Source organism: Pteropus medius, unplaced genomic scaffold, assembly GCF_902729225.1.
Source record: "Pteropus medius unplaced genomic scaffold, Ma_sr-lr_union100, whole genome shotgun sequence".
Lineage (NCBI taxonomy): Eukaryota > Metazoa > Chordata > Mammalia > Chiroptera > Pteropodidae > Pteropus > Pteropus medius.
Window position 1 is genome coordinate 12,071,025 of NW_024354502.1, and position 23,841 is coordinate 12,094,865.

The 23,841-nt window shown below is 31.8% G+C and overlaps 1 protein-coding gene across 1 annotated transcript in view; it reads left to right on the top strand.

The window, feature by feature from the left end:
- CSMD3 (CUB and Sushi multiple domains 3) overlaps nucleotides 1–23,841 on the top strand; it is a 1,005,898-nt gene that overhangs the window by 734,357 nt on the left and 247,700 nt on the right. The window lies entirely within an intron of this gene.

Here is a 23,841-nt window from a genome sequence, read left to right on the forward strand (position 1 = left end):
AACCTTACTGCTCAAAGCTTTAATTTTAAAAACTTAATGATTTTAAATATTTTTATCTAATCTTTCTATTCATCTGCAATTAAAGTAAAATATGTATTTGGAAAAAGGAAATACAATTAACTTTGAATTATTCAATACATTAATTGAGACCGTCTCTCCAATTGCCACAACAGCTTTTCTTAAAATTCGGGTGATGTTAAACTGATTTCAGCAAATGAAATAATTACATTACTAAAGCTTGCAATCTAGTAGAACTGTATATTTAAAAATGTGAAATTTGTGTAGGTAAGGAAGGAAATAAATACTCCATTATAAAAAAAAAGTAACTCTACGTTTTTACTAATTTTATTTATTTTCTGTTAAAGATCTTGATTTATCTATGATAGCAAATCTGATAGATATGAGATGACATCACATTGTGGTTTTAATTTGCATTTTTCTGATGACTAGTGACCTTGAGCATCTTTTCATATGTCTATTGGCCACTATTTGTCCTTTTTGGAAAAATACCTATTCAGGTCTTCTGCCATTTTCTAATTGGATTGTTAGTTTTTATTGGTGTTAAGTATATGAGTTTTTTAGAAATTTTGGATATTAACTCCTTGTCAGATATATCATAGGCAAATGTCTTCTCCCATTCAATAAGTTGTCTTTTCATTTTGTTGGTCTCCTTTGCTGTACAAAATTTTTTAATTTGATGTAGTCCCATTTGTTTATTTTTTTCTTTTGTTTCCCTTGCCCAAGGAGATATGAGGGAAAAAAAAATTACTAATAGCAATGTCGGAGAGTTTACTGCCTATGTTTCCTTCTAGAATTTTACGGTTTCAGGTCTTACATTTAAGTCCTGAATACATTTTGTGTTGATTCTTGTGTATGGTGTAAGAAGGTGGTCCAGTTTCATTTTTTATCATGTATGCATCCAGTTTTTCCAGCACCATTTGTTGAAGAGACTGTCTTTACCTCATTCTATATTCTTGCCTCCTTTGTCATAGATTAAATGACCATATAGGCAAGGATTTATTTCAGGCTCTCTATTCTGTCCCATTGATCTATGTGTCTGTTTTTATGTCAATACCATGCTGTTTTGATTACTATAGCCTTGTAGCCTTGTAGTATAGTTTGATATCAGGTAGTGTGATACCACTAACTTTGTTCTTTCTCAAAATTGCCAGGGCTATTCAGGATCTTTTATGGTTTTAGAAAAAATTTTGGATTATTTGTTCTAGTTCTCTGAAAAAATGCCTTTGGTATTTTGATAGGGATTGCATTGAATCTATAGATTGCTTTTGGTAGGATGGCCATTTTAACAATGTTGATTCTTCCTATCCATGAGCACAGTATATGCTTCTATTTATTTGTATCTTCTCTAACCTCTTTATAAAAGACATAATTTTTCTAGAACAGGTCTTTTACCTCCTTGGTTAATTTGATTCCTAAGTATTTTACTGTTTTTGATGCAGTTGTAAATGGGATTCTTTTCTTAATTTCTCTTTCCAAAAGTTCATCATTGGTGTTTAAATATGCCACTGACTTCTGAATATTAATTTTTATGTCCTGCTACTTTACTGAATTCTTTGATCATTTCTAACAGTCTTTTGGTGGAATCTTTAGGTATATATATAGCATGTCATCTGCAAATAATGACAGTTTTACTTCTTTTTTTCCAATTTGGATGTCTTTTATTTCTCTTACTTTTCTAGTTGCTGTGGCTAGGACTTCCAATACAATATTAAAGAGGAGTGATGAAAGTGGGCATTCTTGTCTTGTTCCTGTTCTTAAGGAAAACACTTTTAGCCTTTCCTCATTGAGTATGATGTTAGCTGTAGGTTTGTCACTTATAGCCTTTATAATATTGAAATATGTTTCCTCTACTCCTACTTTGCTGAGGTTTTTATCATGGATTTTGTTGAATGTTTTTTCTCCATCTGTTGATAAGATCATATGATTTTTATCTTTCAATATGTTAATGTAATGTATCACATTAATTTATCTGTACATATTAAGCTAATTTGGCACCCCAGTAATAAATCCTCCTTGATCATGGTGTTAGAAAGCCTTCCCTCCTCATGAATTCTTTGGAACAGTTTGAGAATAATAGGTGTTAATTCTTCTTTGATTGTGTGGTCAAATTCACTTATGAAGCCATCTGGTCTAGGACTTCTGTTTTTTGGAAGATTTTTGGTTACTGATTTGATTTTTAGTCGTGATCGGTCAGTTCAGATTTTCTGTTTCTTCTCAACTTAGTTGTAGAAGATAGTATGTTTCCAGTAATTTATTAATTTCTTCCAGATTGTCCAATTTGTTGGCATTTAATTGCTCATAGTATTTTCTTATAGTCCTTTTTTTCTGTGGAGTCCGTACTTCTCTTTTATTTCCGATTTTATTTATTTAGGTTCTATATCTTTTTTCTTGATGTGTCTGGTTAAAGGTTTATCAATTTTATTTATCCTTTCAAAGAACCAGTTTTTGATTTTATTGATCTTTTGTATTTTCTAGACTCTATTTCATTTATTTTTGCTCTAATCTTTTATTATTTCTTTTTACTTACTTTGGATTTTGTTTGCTGTTCTTTTTCAAGTTCTGTTAAGTGTAATATTAAATCATTTTAGATTTTTTTGTTTCTTGAGGTAGGCCTGTATTGCTGTGAAATTACTTCTTACGGCTGCTTTCACTCTGTCCCATAAATTTTGGGTCATTGTGTTTTCATTTTCACTTGTCTCAGGGTATCTTTTGATTTCTTCCTCGATCTCATTGTTAACTTATTTATTGTTCAATAGCATGTTATTTAACCTCCAGATGTTTATGTCTTTTTCAGATTTTTTTCCTTATCATCGATTACTAGTTTCTTACCATTGTAGTCAGAGAAGAGGCTTGATATGATTTCAGTCTTCTTAAATTTATTGAAACTTGTTTTTTGGCCTAACGTGTAATTTATCTTGGAAAATGTCCCACATGCACTGGAGAAGAATGTATATCCTGCTACTTTAAATAAAATGATCTAAAAATGTAAATTAAATTCATCTGTGTCATTTAAGGCAGCTGTTTCCTTATTGATTTTTTGTCTGGAAGATCAGTCCATTGGTGTCAATGGGGTATGAAAGTTCCCTACTATGACTGTATTACTATTTACCTCTTCCTTTATGCTGATCAGTATTTTCCTTATATGTTTAAATGCTCCTTTATTGGGTGCATAAGTGTTTATTACAAGAGTCATATCCTCTTATTGGATATTCCTTTTATCATTATGCAATTCTTTCTTTGTCTCGTATTTTTGTCTTTGTTTTAAAGTCTATTTTGTCTATTGCTATCTCCAACTTTTTTTCATTTTCATTTGTATGAAATATCTTTGTCCATGTCTTTACTTTGTGTGTGTCACTTGATCCAAAGTGGATTTTTCATAGACAACATATATATGGGTATTGTTTTCTTATCTATTCAGCTACTCCATGTCTTTTGATTGGTAAATTTCATCTATTTAAAGTGATTATTGATAAGTACATAGTTATCGTCATTTTATTATTCATATTTATGGTTTCTTTTTTTTCTCCTTCTTTTCATAGAAGTTCCCTAAACATTTCTTATAATTCTGGCTTGTTGGTGATGAATTGCTTTAGCTTTTTCCTGTCTGCGAATTATATGCACTGTGGGCTCTGGACATGTTTTTGTGTGGTTATATGTGTTCTCCTGTTGTATCTAAGCCTTGATTGCTGTTAGCACATCAGTGGCTGGGATTAAATCTCGGGAATACTGGCTGTGGGATTGGCCATGCCCACAGAGTATGAGCTGCTGTGTGGGGGCTAACCCCACAGAGTGAGATTTACCCCAGCGGTCTCCTGTACCTGTAGAGACCAACTTTTGTGCACTTGTAGGGCTAGTCAGATGGTGTTCTGTCATGATCTGATGTTGGCCTCCAGGTGTGTTGGTTCTGTGGCCCCTTGTAGGCCAAGGTCTGCCGCTGCCTTTGATTGCTCTGGGCTACCTGGTAGGAGCTACAAAGCGATCCTCGGATGGTTGCTCCCTATGCTGGATCTGGAGGCAAATGGGAGAGACCACACTGCAAGCCAAGGTCAGTTACCCCCACTACTGGCTTGGAACAGCTTAGCAAAAAGACCAGTGCACCTCAAGGCCTGAGGCTACTGCCAGCTGCCCTTAAGACTCCACAGCTGGAAAGGCCTTGAGGTGGTATGTGAGTTGGGTGGGGCAGGGACCCAGGAATCACCAAGATAAAGTGAGCAATTTCACCCAGCCAGTGCAGAGTCAGGTTTTGTGCCATTGCCGAATCTGTGGCTTCCTGTAGAAGACTCAAATCTCAGCAAAGCCAGCCACCATTCCTCAGGCATGCAGAGCCCTGCAATCTGCTCAGGAGACGCTGGATCTCAAGCTGGCACCAGTAGTCTACCATCAAAAGTCTCCACCAAAATGTGTGGGCCGTGTGAGCTGACGGCTGCTGTTTGCTCATGCATGCACAGTCCAGGGAAGGCACAGGATGGAGCTAGCTGCCTGGTAATGGGCCCACTGCAGGCAGTTTGTTAGTTGGGTGGGGCGGGGCTCCAGAGAGACATCAGATGGAGTGGGCCAGTCTCACTGGGCCAGTGCAACTTCAGGATTTTGGCTGTGTGTGGGGAGGGTTCAACATAGGCAAGGTGGTGCCGACCTGTAGACTGCCCTGGAGGGGGGACCAACAAAGGAGCAATGATGCTGTCCTGCCATCGCCCTGGCGCCATGGAACTCAGTCTTTTCCCCATATATCTTGTAAGCCTCCTAAGCTGCTGACCCTCCACCAGAGCCCAGAGTGAGTATCTGCAAGCAAGTGAGTCTGTGTGGGCTCTTTAAGGGGTCATCTGGGTTTTCAAGCTCTTTCTGTCTCATCCAGACAGCCAGAATCCCCACTGGTTTTTATAGTCAGATTTTGTAGGAACTTCTCTTCTCAGAACTGGAACCATGGACTAGGGAGCCTCTGTGTGAGGCTAGGCCTCCTTGTTCCTTCAAGGGGCCCTCTGCAGCCATACTCTCCCTCTTGGTGTTCAGCTGCCATACGCAGGTGCAGGACCAGCCTGCTTCACATCACCGCCCCTCCTACCAGTCTCAAAGTGGCTTTTTCTTTATATCTTCAGATGTATGTGTTATGATCAGCTAGAATTCAGGTGGTTCTCCAACTTGTTTGTTTTATAATTTGGTTGTAATTTTAATGTGGTTGTGGAAGGAGGCGAACCTTGCTTATACCTAGCCTGCCATCTTGACCGTAACTCCTACCTAAATCCACTTTTAAATTAAAGATTTCCAATAACAGTGAAATGCCATTCATTGTAAATAATTATCACTGTTCATGGCTTTTTTTTAAAAAGACATTGATAAGTGGCTAAATATCTGTTGTTCGATAAAATTAATTTTAGTTTAGTGGCTGGAGAAAGTAAATGAAAACTTAAACATTTTAAGTTTTATGAAAATAAATGAAAACTTAAACATTTTAATTGCTCTATATTGCTCTATATTTACTTTTATTGCCAATAAAAGTAAATATTGAGAAAATTATCTAATGGATTTTATAACTGTACAGTCTTTAAAAAAACCCTATTAACAGAAACTTATCTAAATTTCCAAAATAATCTATAAAAAGAGTGCAAACCAATATTCTTCAAATGTGCCTGACTTTGGGCCCCTGAACTAATCATCTGAGGCTGAGTTTTCTAATTCACGTAAGAATAATAATGCTTATCTCATAAGTTTTAGGATGTAACATGGTCACATGTACACAATACTTGGTATTAAGTAGATAGTTGGTGACCAGTGAACTATTATTATTATATGAATAAGGGTGAAATTGAAATCCTTTGAAAAAAATGGAAAAAGCATAAAGGACTTTTGAAATTTAACTTTCCACAAAGTATATCGCTTTAGGTAAAAAACTAGTTAACACAATTAAACAATTGGCAGACTTTTTGTTAATGGAACACAGGTGTTTGACAGACTTGACTAACATAAATGAATTGTTTTGTATTGTGTAAACTAAGCTTGTGTGAGTGAAGTGACATAGAGTGTAGAGGTGTCAATATCTGTAAATTTACACTTTAAATACATACATGTTTTGAGAAAAAGAAAAAAGTAGAAAAAATTAACATGTAATTGGTGAACATAAATAGCTTCTAATTCTGAAGCACTTACCAGTTAAACATTCTTCATGTTTATATCTTCTATTTTCTACTGTTTATCTCTCTTTTTCAACATTAGGAACAGTTTGTCAGAGAACTGCTCTTAACTACTGTTCAATTTCAGTTCTGCATAATGGTAATTCAGCAATAAACAGTTATTTTTGTTACCTTAAATTAGTGATATGTAATGTTTTGCCCTTAAATAGTTATTGCGTTTAATATCTGAATGCACTCATGTGAAAAAGTGCCTCAGGCTATTTTTTGTGAATGCCAAGTACATCTCCTTAAGAGAAACAGGCTATATCATATGAGTTGCTGGGAATTTTTAATGCAGATTTGCATGCAAAATTAGCAGTACATTTTTATATTTATTGTAATCGCTGGGAATATTAAAATTATAGAAACAATATGTAGCATACCAGAGTTTTAATAAATCTGCCTTATTAGTCCTTTAAAATATTTAGAAATTTGTACTACTGATCTGAGACTAAAATCCTACCCATTCAATAAAATTTCTTCGAGGGTTACTATATTGTGAATAGCATTAATCAATAAAATTAATCTCTTGATTGGCGATCTATAACTTATACTTACACAGCTTTCTGAGTGCCCAGATTGCACATTTGAAAATATTCTTTTAATGAATGAGGTCTTTCTTGGTGTGTCAAGGACCATGTTAAATGTTTTATATACGTGATCTCATTTAATCTTCACAAAAGCCATATGTTATGTCATTCCCATTTCCTAAGTAAATACTATAAGGTTCAGAAAGTGAGTTAATTTGTTCAAGGTCATACTGCTAGCAAATGCCACATGTGTTTGAAAGAAACTTTATACCATGTGTGGTACATGGTAAATGTTTAGTAGTTATTACTATTATCATGCTATCATTATTATTTAAATACATGTATTATTATGCTATAGAAAATAGAAAGCTTTTACTTATATATTATTTGTTACAGTGAAATTCTACAATTTAATAAGTGTATGTTCCTGATTATTCTCTCAAGTACTGCATCTAAGGTCGCTTTGGAAAAGGTGATTTATATAAGCGAAGCAGTGAGGAGGAATGAAGGAAAACTGGAATGCATGCATTCCCATTTCAAAAGGACAATTTCCCCCTCTGTCTGTAGTCATTTTGCTCTATAGGAAGAGAGACTACTTTTAAAGTAGAACTTGAAATAAATCGTTTTATGTAAACTCATCTAATTTTCAAAGAAAACTCATCTAATTTTCAAAGAAAACTAATCTTAAAAATATTAACAAACTGGAGTCCAATAAACCACTATTTTAGGTCAAATTTGGCTTGCAGGTCGAATTTGCCACTTCAGTACCTTACCTAAAGTTCTCTTCCCTAGATAAATTTACCTCATGTTACCCATTCATTCCTTTATTCATTCATTCATTCACTCATTTTAAGGACCAGATATTAAACATATTTATCACCGATTATTTCTGAATCACACCTTCCCTTTCACTCAGGCAAATTTTAGTTTCATAAACACACACACACCACACACACACACACACACACACACACACACTACTCTCTCTCTCTCTCTCTCTCTCTCTCTCTCTGTACTGCCTTCTGTCTCTATACCTCTTTTACCTTAAATGTTTTTCTGCTCTCTTTTTGCTTGTCTTGCTCATTCTTTCAGACTCAGCACTAAGACCTTTCATTATAAAACATTTTCTGACCTCTGTGTAAAACATTTTTAATGTTTATAAAACATCTCTCTATAAAAAATTTTCTGACCTCTTTTTATAAAACATATTCTAGCTCATGCCCCAGGAACAGGCTATCATTTTTTTTTCCAAATAAAGATGAGAATAAATGGTTTAGCAATTTGTTATTCTGAAGATGTTTTAGTTATGTATTCTTTGCTCCCCAAATATATTGTGGTTACCTTTCTGTCTCTAAATGTCTATAAAGATTAGAAGTTCAGTTCGGGATGATTATATAGTTTATTGTTCCAATCTGAGATAATTTTTTAAAGTAAAAGGAGAAACTATTAAAAATTAAGCTGGACATTAGGCATAAACAAGGACAGTCATGGCCAAATCAGGATGTATCGTTTTAATTGTCAGATTTTTATTCTCTTCCCTCTCTCCCCTGACCACAATGCCTATTCCTGTTTTGAACAAATAGCTGTGGTTTATTGGGTATCAAATAATGGATTTTAAAAAGTAACAGGTCAAGCAATAGTAGCAGAACAGTTTTCAACAACAGAATACAACCAAGAAATATATTTCGCTGAACTCGATGCAAAGTGAATTTAACTGAAATATAGGTCACATACCAATTTCATAATCATCATCAAGCCACTATCAGCAGCCTCATGCCTTCTATTTCATGATATATTCATTCTTTGTAGAGTCTGTTGCTATGCTTCTTGGTGTTATAGTCTTCAAGGCACTTTTGCTTAATCAGAGCTACTTAAGTCTGACATTGCCACCTCATGCTGTCCTATGTGCTGTCCTTGGTTCTCAGCAGTCAGCCTCTATATCCCTCTCTTAAATTGTAATCTGCCTGTCTTGTCCCAATTTAGTTCCACGGGAAGGACATCTTTGAGTATCATGCTGTCATTTGCCAACAGAGTAGTTGATTTTGACAGAGCATTTTCTGTGTTCTTCACTCTTTGACCTCTCTGTTAAGAATCTGCCCCTGCTGGTTCATTTAAAATACCAAGGCCCACAACTTATACTGTTGAAAATTCTCAAGGAAACGAATCCCTTAGCTATTTGAGAGGTTGATATCGCTCAGCCTCAAAGGACTGTGTGAAGCCCCTGCCTTTGCTCCCATCCTCATTATTACTGTCTGCATTGCTATGACAGTTGAATAGACAACTCACTTCATTATCGCTCCAGCCAGACTTTTCTCTACATTTCCACCTGACTGTTTTTAAAATACAAAACAGACATCACTCTTCTACTTAAAATTATTTAATGGTCACACAGTCATAAGTTCAAAACTTTGGAATTACATTTAAAGCCTTCACGATTTGCATACCAGCTACCTGCCAGCTTCTTCCATCATTATTCATTTGCACACATCCATCACCTAACACCTCAGAACAGTGTCCTTTCACATTCCTGCTTCTTTTGCAAACTCTCTTCCATGTTCCTGAAACACTTGTGTCCACATTCAAAAGCTATAAATTCTTAGTTATTTCCCAAGGCCCAGGTCAAACAATACTTGTAGTACTGATGAACTCCGAGGCAGAATTATCACTTCCCCATCTGTGCTGCTCTGGTACTATGTGCATGTTATCTTAGAGCAGCTATGTGTACTGGTTTGCCCTGGACAGTCCTGGTTTGTACCTGTTGTCCTGTCATCCTGACTGGTATGACATTTGGCAAAAACAAAATATCATTATTAATAGTTCTGTTAAAATAGCTAAGCATATTTATTAGCTCTCTACTCTGTATTTGATTTCACCTAGTAGTGTATAAGATATGTTTTCAGTGCTCAGAGTAATTATAACATGAAAAACAAAAACTGATAACTCATCTTTATTCTCAATCTTTTCCAGAATCTAGATAATTCACACTTCCCTTCCAAGGGCAGCATACAGGTTGTTTGTAGATAATAATATGAACACCTAACCCATTGCAATCTTGGATGGTGGTAGGTGAAGCATTTGACGCTGTTGCCCTGCCAGCTATTTAGTATAACAGCACGTTGTCTCATAGTCCGTGCTGTGGTTTGAAAACGACATAAAGCTATCAAGCCATGAATTGGAAGAATTAATGGGAAATAGTGTTCTTGAAATTTACGAGGAAATAGAGATGCAGCAGATGTGCTATAGAGCTATAGAATATAGTCCGAATGTTCAAAGTCACAACTATTTTATCATAGAAATATTTTTAAGATTATTTTGCAACATTTATGGCAGCGGTGGAATTTTTAAAAGCACATGTTTAATGAAAAAGTACATACTAGATTTTTATTTCTTAATAAAGCTGATTCCCCCAAGATATCCAACAAGAAGGTCAGTTCAGCTAAAGAGGGTTGTCAAGAAAAGTCCACACAGTGATCAACAAGGATGTCAGACAAACTTATCCTTGCAAAAGTTTAAATTAAGCCCAAAAATATAGCAGGAAAGAACCTAGAATAAATTTTTATTATTATTTGTAAATCAAAGTATTTTAATACCTACAGAAACATATATTTTTTTTTTTAAAAAGGGAGTTCCACATGATTCATTTTGAATAAAACATATTTAGATAAGTTGTAAAAGAAATTTAGAGGAGAAATTGTACTGATTGGCTATTTTTCTGAGCAACCAAAAAGTTAATATAATACTGCATTAAGTGAGACTTTATGCCTGTTTATCATGTTAACATTTTGTAGGTTATGGAGGGGGCACTTTTATATTCTAAAATATGAAACATAATTAAGTGGTGAACTGAAGACATGATGATATATTAACTTAATCTTCATCTTTTTAAAGTACCTGATATGTTAAATAAGTCTTGATTATTTTAAAGCACTTACCTTCTTAGCGAAAGTATTTCCTAAGTAAAAGTGCTCTCTGGTATTGGGTTTATCCCCGGCACCATAACATCACTGATAGTATTCAGCTAGTTTGTTTTTTTTTTTAATAACTTATTAATCTACTATGAAAAATAATATTTTGATTGATAATGTAGTGTGTATGATATTAATATAAGGAATATTGGGACATTAGACAGACAGTTTATTAGTATTTTAAAATATAAATATTTGATATTCTAGTTTTATGAAGAAATTGCCTACAAATTTTAAGATGATAAATTTTTGGAATAGCTGTTTGGATTAACTACATGGTTTTAGAATTTAGTACTTACATCATAAAAATTATGTATAAATTACTCATACTATCTGTGTACTTATCATCCAAAAAACCCAATAACATCTCATTAAAAATTTGCCGCATACTCAGCTTTATCTTGGAAGAGAGAGAAAGAGCGTCCCAGATGAGAAAAAGCTGAAGGAATTCATCACCATCAAACCAGGATTACAGAAATATTAAAAGGTCTTTAAGAAGAAGAAAAATAAAACAAAATACAAATAAGAAAACATCTCAAAGAAAAAAATTCTCACTGACAAAAGCAAACATATTAAAAAAGCAGTGGCCCAGATAACACTAAAGCTAGTATAAAAGTTAAAAGGTACAAGTAGGGAGAGCATGTGTAATTAAAACAGTAAAGTAAAGGATATACAACAAATACATATGCATAAAAGAAGTAAAAAAATAATGACACAAACAAACATAGAGGGAGTGGGTAAAAATGGTAATGATTTAAGAATGTATTTGAACTTAAGCGACCATCAATCGACTTAAAATAGACTGCTAAAAATATAGCTTGGTATATATGAAGCACATAGTAACCACAAACCAAAAATCTACAAGAGATATACAAAAAATAAAGAGAAAAGAATCCAAACACAACACTACAGAAAGTAATCAACATATAAAAGTAGAGAGAAAGAGAATAAAGAACAGAAAAGAACTACAGAAATAATCAGAAAACAATAAAATGGTAGTAATTACATACCTATCAAAAATTACTTTAAATGTAAATGGATTAAATGCTCCAATCAAAAAATGAATGGATAAATGAGATGTGATACACATATATAATGAAATATTACTCAGCCATAGAAAAGAATAAAATTTTACCATTCGTGGCATGGATGGACGTAGAGGGTACAGTACCCTCTACTTAGCTAAGTGAAATAAGTCAGACAGAAAAAGGCAAATACCGTATGATTTCACTTATATGTGGACACTAAAAAAACAAATAAACAAAGAAAATAGAAACAAACTCATAGATGCAGAGAACAAACTGATGGTTACCAGATGGGTCATGGGTTGGAGGGCTGGGTGAAAAAGGTGAAGGGATTAAGAAGTACAAATTGGCAGTTACAAAATAGTCATGGGGCTGTAAAGTACAGATTAGGGAATATAGTCAATAGTATTGTAATAACTATATGTGGTTTTTAGGTGGGTGCGAGGCTTATCAGGGGGATCACTTGTTAAGTTATATAAATGTCTAACCACTGTGCTATGCAACTGAAATATAATATTGAATGCAACTGTAATTGAAAAAAAAATTTAATTTAAAATGAAACTGATGATGAAATGTGCCTATGTATCTTTGTGCACAGATATATGGCATGACATATATTAACATATGTGGGGACCACGGTGGTCTTGTTAAGACAGAATCTGTTTAAAAAGCATGACTTTTCATTTAGAGCACATGAAAACTGCTAATTTTAGTATCTTATATTCTAAATTATCTTCTGCATATGTATGAAGAATGTAAATATGCGAGCTTCCTTAGCAGAATAATGTCACAAATAGTTAAATGAGTCAGATTTGTTTATCAGTCACATTAATTGCCCTAAGTGGAGAACAGTAACATAAATTGCCTCAAATATTTTAATTCCAGTAAAAGTTTCATTTACATCCATTTCACGAAATCAAAGCATCATCTTTGAAAGTTATTTCAAAGATGAAACACCTGATATTATAAATTCAGTTGAAATTTTAACATTTCAGTAATTTTAAATTTACTTAGACTTGTTTTATTGTCCAGTGTATGTTTTTTTAAAGGTACTATGTGTATTTGAGAGGAATGTGCGCTTACCATTCATTATTAGGTAGAGTGTTTTATACATATCAATTAAATACAGTTGGTTGATAGTGCCCTGCTTGAAATGTTTTATATCATTACTGGTTTTCTGTCTACTTTTTTTTTATCAACTAATGAAAGAGAAGTGTTGAAATGGATAACTGCAGTTGTGGATTTGTCTTATTTTTTCTGTGCTATTTTTGCTTTATTTTGAAGAGCTGTTTTTAAGTGCATATTTTTGAGGTGCTCTATTTTCTTAGTGAGTTGACTCTTTCATTCTTATAAAATATCTCCCTTTTTCCATGGTTATTTTCCTTGTCTTGAAGTTTACTTTGTCTAATATAAATATCTTATGGTTATTCTCTGTATGGTATACCATTTAGCAACCTTTTAACCCATTACATTTAACTCATCACGTCTTTACAGTTAAAGTAGTTTTCTAGTAGAAGAAAACAGATGATTGAGCCTTGGTTTTTTATACAATCTAAAATTATTTGCCTTTTAATTATAGTATTTTAAATTATTAGATCATTTATATTTAAAGTAATTATTTCTATGGTTGAACTTGTCTAACTTATTACTATTTATGTTCCATTGGACCCACCTGTGTATTATTCCTTTTCCATCATCATTTTTTTTCTCCTCTCATACGATATAAGAAACTTACAGTAGTATATTTCTATTTCCCCTTCTGTCTTTCAGACTATTGTTTTCATTTATCTCACTTCTATATATGTTAACACCAAAATACATTAAAAAAAAAAACTTTCAGCAGACAATTATCTTTTAAATCTTTATTTTTTTAACAGGAGAGAATAACCAAATTTAGCTGTGTACATATATATGGATAATGTACAAAAATATGGAACCCGAGGACAAATTGGGCATTTGAGCCTATATGACTTTTTTCCCTCTTTTTACAATTGAAGTTGGTATTCAAGATTATATTAGTTTTAGATGTACAAGACAGTGATTATACATTTATATAACTTACAAAGTTATCAACTTGATAAGCCTAGTACCCATCTGACACCATATATAGTTATTACAATACTATTGACTGTATTCTGTATGGTGTACTTTACATCCTCGTGACTTTTTTAATAACTGCCAATGTGTACTTCTTAATCCCTTCACCTTTTTCACCCTTTTAAATCTTTTAAAAATTAGACAAATGTCACATTAAAATTTTAATATTAAATATAAATTTATTTGTTTTGTGACCATAAAACACATATAAATTTTGGTGACACAGAACCTCATGATAAAAACAAAGCTTTTCTAAAATTAAGAAATAAAAATGCACTGATATTTGTTTGTGGTGCACTAATAATTCATAACTGTGACCAAGCAAAATCTATCCACCACAATAAAACATTGTTAAAATTTACAAATATTTTATATACAGTGATATTATTAAATTACATTTTGTGTTTGACAGAGTAATACTGATTTAAAAAATGAATAAATAAAATGTAGTATGTCAGTATTATTTTCTCTTTTTGATCCTCTTTGTCATTCAGACTTAGAAAAGTTTCTTACTCTGAAGCATTCTTTTGCAAAATCAACCCAAATGACCTACTATGGTGTTAAAATTTTTTGAACATAAAACTTTTAAATCTGGTTAATTTTCATTAAAATCAGTTGAAAGTCTTTGATTAAAATATTCAGTTACTGGAATGCTAAAGATCTTCAGCTTTTGAAAATTTTGGTGAACTGCAATTACTGAAAACAAAGTTTGGAAACAGAAAGACATTAATATGTTATCTGTATAGAAGTATAAAAGCTCAAACACTGTACAAAATGGAAATTTGAAACTATCATTGTGGTTTAATATGACTTCTGAGAAAGAAGGATCTTTTAATGACATTCTTATTTTTAATAGGATTAAATTTATTTTTATACTAAATGCAATAAAATTGAGACCTCATACAATTATAAGCTTGTGAGTGAAATATTCAAAAATCACAATTTAAAACAACCTTTGACAAGTTTTATATTATAAAAGTTTTTGTCAAAGAAAAATATTCTGAAAAGAAGTAAACATTCAAGTTTGTGAAAATATTTAAGCTGAAGTACATACACATTGCTGTTGAAAAAATCAAATTTAAATTTTCTTTCACTTAAAAAATTAGACCTAAATTTACCAGATACCTCATCATCTATAATGTAAAACCTTTTTCTATTAAAAAGAGTATGTTCTGGGGAGACATCAGTTGAACATGCTAACAATTTAAAATATCTTAAAAACACCTTTAACAATGCTAATAAAAGACTACATTGAAAAAATTCTTTAGAAAAAATGGACTAAAAAGACAGTAAATATGACTAAGATATCAATTAAAGAATGTGCATATGTACCATGAATTATTATTTTGCTTGCATTATTTTTAATGGTTAGATAATTCATATAAAATTTGTTTCTTTGTATGCAGGTCTGTGGCATTTTCTTTAGAAATTATTTGATTTTTAAAATAGTTTTTGTATAGATTACTTTGAAATGTTCATCAATACAGTATTATCAATTTTGTTAGTCAATTCATGTTAATTACATAATTCAGATTATTCTTCCTTTCTTGTTTTATTCCCAGAATTTTTTTCAGTTTGAATGGCAAAAAATCACCTGGTTTTAATACCCATTTTATTAAATTAAATCCATGTACACATCTGTCCCTCTTAGATAATGCTCCTTTGAAGGTTAGGATGTTAGCCTCTTGATATCTGTATCCCTAAAATGTGGCCTTGCAGCTGGTACTTAGTACTTAGTAAATGTTAAATGAATCTGATTGAATAGAAGAAAAATTAATGTTAAATTAAAAGTACACTGACATTGTGGTTTTTCTCTGCTTTGGCTCATTATCGTGATCTCCAAATATTAGAATTCTATCTCAAATTATATTTTATATATATTATGTTTTGTAACCTTTAGATATAAAATCAGTTTCTTGAATAGGTAACTTTAACAGTCTTCAACCTTATGTGCCTTTTGATTTCACAAAAATCATATCAGTGATTTTATTCCTACCTGAGTCTGCATATTGGAACAATAATAAATGAAAGTAGGGAAGTATTTTCTCTTATTAAAATACATCTCCACTATGAAGCATAATACCTGGCTTATTGTGGGTACATAACAATTATCTGGGAAAGCAAATGAATAAATACGTAGTTTTGAAAGAGATTTCTATATATTTGGAAGTACTTGACAAAACTGACTTTGAGGATTCTTTTGCTTCCCATGCATTAAGCAGCTTTGTTTCCCTCCTGAGTTGATGGGAATGACTCTATCATGCTACCATCTACTTTAACCTGACTTGCCATGTTATTAGGTGTATCCTTAGAAACATAGTGAAATTCTAAAGATAGCCACATTACTGAGTAGCTGGGATACTATAGGCCTAATAATGTTGTCGAACATTCTTTATAAAATTGATGGATCTCGTACAAAGCAAGGGCTCAGTCAAAGTCAAAATTCTCCAGGGTGAAATCCACCTCTAGGTTACCATCTGCATTTCAAATATTTTCTGATTGATTTGACTCTGGATGGAATTTCCTTCCAGGTTAAATATTCCCATTACCCAACTTGATTTCTGTATAGTGAAGTGGAGAATATAGGGTCATTTCTTAGTCAGTACAAGAACATAATGCAATAAAACTGGAAAAGAGGAATGTAAGGGCTTGTGAATATCAAATTTGGATGACGATCTTTTTGAAGTCTCCTGATATTGCAAAAAAATATATAAAACTATTAGGTGAATAGGAAGATCTACTGGTCTTTAAAGATTCATTTCAGAATTTATATTTTCTTAAAATTATGCAATATAGTTGTTAGACTAGAACTTTAAGATTGTATCTGATACTAAATCAGGCAAGTAACATATTATTATACCAGTTTTATAGATCAGGTGGCTAAATTTCAGGGAATTTATACAAACTGATCAATCTCCTTTTCTTACTAAGTAGAGACTAAAATCTAGTCTCTCTTGCTTTTGATGACATTATTTATTTAACTGTAAGAGATCGAAGAATTTTCTTTTTTGAAAGTTCTTGAGATAAATAAATTTATATCAAAGAGTCAAATTTCTGAACAGAAAAGACCCACAAGAACTTAATGAGTGATTTTAATATATTATTTCTTATACAAAGTAAGGTTATGAGAAAACTGAAATGTTAATTTGCCCAAGATTACCAAAATTTAGGCATTATCTCTGAAAAATAACTCAAGCTATCATCTCTAGTTGAGTTGAAAGCTGTACAAGCACTAGTTAGGATGGTAAAATCTATATTAGGTAAAGTGTACATTTCTGATTAAATTACACCCTAAATTAGATGAAAACAAATATAAAATTAGAAGTTAGAAGTATATTTACAATGTCAGTGAGTTGTAACAGTAGCGAAAACTCTGTACTATTTAGTACTGTTTTGTTCTGAAAACATCTTCAAGTTGTCCAGATAAATTAAAGCAAATTAAAATGTAATCTAAGTGTCGTGTTACTGCATACTTGGAATAAATGTTCACTAGTGTCAAAAAAATATTGAATTGTAGATAAATCTTCAGTATACACTGCAATGACTAATTATAGTTTTGTTCATTCATTCATTTCACAAATGTTTATTTAAGGAGCTATTTTTAATTATGGAAGAGTCTTTATTATTTTACATTTTAAGACAATTTATTTGTAGTCTATAGAGGAGCTCGATTTGATAAAGTCATGTTACTTAACAATAAATGTAATTAACTCTTTCAGTGGATTTATAGTATTGGTGAAGATTGAGGGCATTGTAAAAATATTCTAAGCAACATTAATGTAAGCTATCACAACTAAAGCGTAAATTCTTTTTTATTGCATGCTGAGAGATGCAGTTATATGTAATTAGCATCAGAGCAATGTATCTTGTAAACTTGTTCCTAGTGTATACAATAAATAGTTATGAAATTATATTACTTCTACATGTCTATTTTTTTCACCTTCTGGGTCATGCACCAATATTGTTAGGAAATAAGAAAAAATTACTATGGATACGTCGTTTCTAGTGGAATAGAAAATGTTCCATTTTGAAAGCAAAAATTTGTCATTACAAATTTATTTCAAACATATTATAACAACCACATACAAAAACTCATTTTGTCAGAAGTAAATGCTACCATACAAGGTAAAAATCAGTGGAACAAAAAATAAAAATTATCAGATTTATATTTTTGCTGATGCTCAATTGATTTCTCATGTTGGCAAGTTTTAGCTTTTATGGTGAATTTATTTCTAACAAAAGTATTTGTATCTACGTGTCATATTAAATGAAAAGTAAATTTGCAGTGAGAATTTTTTGCTTTCAAAATGTAACTGTATTTTATTTATTTAATTTTATTGGCATGAACTGCATAGGAAAAGTTTGTATACACAAGTGAGATTGCAATCTCGTTTTCTTTCTAAAAATCAGAATATTAAAGATTTTATAATTTTGCAAGTGTTTTGAACATGTTAAGGTGAGGGGCCTACGTGATATCCGAGTAAAGTTAAGAAAACTGTTGAGCACAATGGTCTGGCACTCAGAAGAGATGGTAAGGGTGAATATATAAATTTAGGAGGGATTATGCTAAAAAGAATATTTAAAACCATGGGATAAGATAACATTATCCAGGGAGAAATTGTAGAAAGGAGCAAGAACATTAGGACTAATCTTTGAGATACTCCAGCCCTTAGTTATTAGGTTAAAAACATAGAAACATTTGTCTTTATCTGTCTGACTTCCTCCATTCAGCATAAATGCCATATGATTTCACTTACATGTGGAATCTAAAAAACAAAACAAACAGAAAAAACTCATACATACAGAGAACATTTTGATGGTTGTCAGAGAAGGGGTTTGGAAAAGTGGAAGGGATTAGGAACTACAAATTAGTACACCTGCAACTAATATAATATTGTATGCCAACTCTAACTGAAAAATAAAACAAATTAAAAAAAAGTACAAATTAGTAGTTATAAAATAGTCATGGGGATATAAAGTATAGTGTAAAGAATATAGTCAATAATATTATAATAACTATGGTGTCGGGCATTAGATTTATTAGGGTGATCACTTAGTTATATAAATGTCTACTCACTATGTTGTGCATCTGAAACATATATTGTATGCTAACTATAATTGAAATATTTAAAAAATTATTTTATACAAAGGTAGAGACAGCAAAAATACTGAAAAGTGGCAGCAAATGAGCTAGAAAGAAAACCAACAGAGTCTGATGACTGGTAGGCCAAGAAAAAATGTGCTTAAAGAGGAAGGAATGATCAGTTGTGATGAATGTTGCTAAGAAGTTTCTGAAAAAAGAAGACAGAAAGTTTACCATTGGATTTGGCAGCCTACATTTAACTAGAGCAATTTAGTGAATATATCAGAAGAAAGAGTGATGATGAAACTGGAGACAGTTGTACAAATATCTCCAAAAGGGAGACATTTAATAGGGTTCCTATTAAAAAAAAAGAGAGAAATGGAAAAAAAAAATAGTCGGAAGAGAATGAAGGTATTACTGAGGGTTCTGTTTGTTTATTTAAGATGGAAAATATAAAACATATTTGTATAATATTGGGAATGGCCCAATACAGAAGGAGGAACTGATGATTCTGAAGAAAGGAGAAATGCTTACAAATGAAGTCCCTGAGAAATAAAGAGGTTTTAATACCGTCAGCGCAAAAACTAGAGTTGACCTTATGTAGAGCAAGAGTGCCTTCTCCAGTGCAGCAGGAGAGGAAGCAGGGAATAAGGGTGCAGACACCAATGGGCTGATAGATTTGGTAGTGGTAAAATGATGGCAGGCTTATCTTACTGCTTATGTTTTAATGAACTGTAAGGAAAGAAATCAGACAAGAAAAGAGGACAAGAAAAAGAGAAGGAAAATGAAAAATCAATTGGAGTGGAATGTCTTTGGTATTGTAATTACTTAAAGAATATCATTTGGCATATATCTGGCTAACATTGGCCTATATAATTCTGATTTTATTTTTACTATTTCTAGTAATACCTACAAAAATAACCTTTACTCTTGTTTGTTTCCCTTTATGGTGAAATATCAGCAGCAAGAAAATTTTTTAGTGTAATGAAGGGTTATAAACTACTCAATATCTCCTGCTTTTTCATTTTAATCTAGGTCTAATTTTTTTTTTTTTGGTTAATTTTTTCACAATAAACACTATCAAAGTCTCATTCGTAGGGTATGACTTTGTATTGTTTTAGCTGGTAATGGGATAGGTTTGTGATGAGATACTGTACTGTCGTGGATAAGAGCCCTGCTATTTCTTGAGTTCAGATCCCTGCTCTGCTAAGAGCAAGCACTTAACAACCCTGAGGCTGATTTTACCCATTCAAAAATGGTGATGGTAATAATACTTCATAAGAATTTTGTATTTAATCTTAATAGTGTAAGCAGCCTCTAGACAAGTGTTTTGTATACTATATACTCTCCTTAGAGACAATAATCATGGTTTTTATAATTATTGGTAGATATTCTAAAGTAACTGCCCTTCATGTTGAACAACTATATCTCTTTCTTAGACACATAGACTTTATTCAGTTTGACACAATATATATCAATGGAATCCTGTGGATAAGACTATACTATTGCTATCTGTGTATCTTTTTTTCTTTTAGTAAAAATTAAAGTTAAATGTTGTAAATGTATAGGTCTTTGAACTAATCTAATCAGAGTGATAGTTGCTCTTGATTTTAAAATGACATTTAAAGATTAATAGCATATTCTAGAAATTTCAATTTAATCCTATCATTTGAGTTTTACATTATTGAGTTTAAGTAATCATATCATTTAAATTTATTTGGCCACACTTTAAGCACTTTTTATTACAAAATGTCTATCACTTTAACTTAAATATGTCCCTTGGATATGATTTCATGTCTTCATTCCCACTTTAACTGCCCTCTGTTTAAAGCCTCAGTTTTCTCATAGTAAAACTATGAATAATAATAGTACCCCAACTTTTTGTGAATCAAATGAGGTCTCATAGTACAGTGTTTTTTTCCGATAGTTAAATGCCCAATAAATATCATATATTAACAATATTAGCTATTTACATACTCTTCTATTACATATACTTTTCCCTCAAGATTTCTACTGAATAATCAGCTGGTATAAGTAATACAAGCTACAGCTGTGTAAGGGACTTGATAATTCCTATTCTAGATTAATCAAAATATAAATGGCCAGTCCTTTTGAGAGGAAGAAAAGAAAAAAGGGAAGTCATTGTTGATTGTCAACTTCATAAAGTTTTGTAAGTTAAATCCAGGCTATATTTGGAGGTTATAGCATATAAATCTATTATATACATTTTCCAGAATATTCTTTTCATGTTATTATTACAGGGTTAAGACACTTTATCTTTGTTGGAATATCTGCTTATTTTACATATTTACATGTTAGAAAAAATCAAGAATGAATGGCGGACTTAAACCTGGTAGAATATAGATATTCATTTCATCAAATTTAAAGCAATTTAAACTAAAGAAATTAAGAAAATAAATAAAAAGTACCCATGTTAACACATTGATGATAAATATGTTATTTTATGACATGTACTTTTTATTATTACATGATTAAAATGGTTGATAAGTTAAAATGATTAATTATAAAAAAAAATTTTTATAGAAAAACCCTATCTTATTCCAGAACAGGAGAGAACAGAGGATTAAATAGCTACTTTAAAACATATATAGCAAGAAAAATAAAATGTAAATAAGAATTATATTTTTTGAGAATTGTATGTTCCACAAAAGTGAAAAATAAATTAAAATTATTACTTTATTTTTACAGATGTGACTAATACTTTATTAAATCCTACATTATATAATTGCTTTTTTAATCATCCCAATCAGGTGCAATTGTTTTACTTCTAATTCCCAAGGAGATATAGCATGGCTGTTTAAAAGGTTTTCTTCAATGGCTACAGTTTCTATTTGATATAAAAACAAGAATAATTAATGCTAAAATTATTATAATTTTGTCTCCCCTCAAACACAGAGTATAACCATTATGGAGATCAATCTTTCAATAAGAAAAGAAAGTAAGGCAATAGTATTCACACCAAGTAATTGTTCCTGTGTATATTTAACTAATTGCTTTTAGAACTCAAGTAATTGCAAGAGGAAAATACTTCTTTGGTCTTTCATTAAACCCCATCATTCTTTATTGTGCTTTAAAATCTTACTCCTAATTTGTTTATTAATTAAGAGAAAAGGAGCAATAGGGGTTTCCACCTCTCTTTTCTTCAGACCCAAAGGCAAATGCATATTTTCACGTGTATTACCTGTCATTTCACATATTATACATTAGCTTATTTTAGCTACTTGGTTCCACACAGTAAATCTGACAAGAGAGCAAAAACATGTTTTTCCCCTCAAATTCAGCCAAGACACAATTATACTGACTGCTTTAATTTCCATGTTTTTGTACATTTTTACTTTTGAGAATGTTATTCTTAAGCTTCAAGCTCTTTGGGGACACAGAGCCCAGCACGTTGGAAGGCCCTCCTACCTCCCCCAAAATGAAGTTTTCTCATAGTCTTTTATGCTGTTGCTGTTTTTTCAATTTAAAAGCTATAGCATGTCTTACATTTATGTTACATCTTTCTAACAAAAACATCTTAAATGTAAATCTAGGAAGAACATCACTCTCCACTTATAAATCGATAAACAAATCTATAGATCAGTTTTAGTTTTGGTGGAAACCATCCCAGAGCACTTCAAGGAAAACTTAATAACTGAATTTATCACAAAAACATTTTACAAAAAGTCTTTATCAATATTGGAAGATTCTAATTGCCCAGATCCTGTGATGCATAATAGATGCTCTGAAAGGAACAAAGATGGGTATTATGGAACAAAATCACTTGGAAATTGGAATCGAGTTCTTACCTCACTTCCCTTGGTATTCTCCAGAATGACTTAGATTTTTATTTTCTTAACAATTAAAAAGAACTCTCTCAAAAATATATTACTCATATGAAAGTTGTTCTAAATAGTTTTTAAGGTGGATTCAGATTTATGCCAGCTGTGGCTTTCTATTTATGAATATAATCTCTAGCTTTTTCATAATTTCTTAATGGGCTTTATTTATTATCTTATTTTACTTAACAGAGGAGAGAAATTGCATTTCTGGGACAGTCACAGGTGGGAAAAAACAGTCTAGTGTAATATTTAAGAATTTGGGTTCTGAAATCAGGCAGACTTAGTTTCAGATATTGGTTCTATACTCTTTAGTTTTTGTAATATTGGACAGGTTAATCTTCCTAAATCTAGTTTTCTCACCTGTAAAATAAGATTAGTAATGACACTTGACTCATAGGATTATTAAGAGAATTAAAGGAACTACGCATGTAAAGTCCCTATCCCAGTCCATTGCTTAGAAACACTAGTTTATCAGTAAAATGAAGCAAAACTGTAAGACTTCTGATTATATATATATAATGATACATAAATTTCGTTTTATTTAAATGATTGGCAAGATGATGTTTGCAGTCCACACTTTTAATCCTTTTAAAAATGTAACCCTTTAAAAATAAACCCTTTGAAAAAATAAACATTTTTACACTTTCAAAATGTAAGTAAAATATATATGTATGTATATGTGTATCTCTATATATCATATATGTGATCGGATTTTGTTATTGTTACTGCTTTTATATAGTGATAGCTTATTTATACATACCACCAATATTCATTTTTTCTAAGTTTTTAAATTGATATGGTCCTCTTTATTGTCACATAACCTTGATAGTCAGAATATGACGATATTATGTGTAGATTCTCTGGTTTCTTTGTCGTTATGTGTATTAGATAGACGAGCTAGAACAAATTTGCTGGATGGATTAAGAGATTGATTAATTCATTGATTAATCTCTCTCTCTCTCTCATTACCTATTTATCATCTATATACCTACCTACCTACAATATCCTACCTACCTACTAAGGATGTAAACAATTCAATCTGTTAATCAGTACTACCATTATACAAAACAATTTGATGTCTGTTAAGTTCTACTAGTGTCTGTTCGTTTCTTCT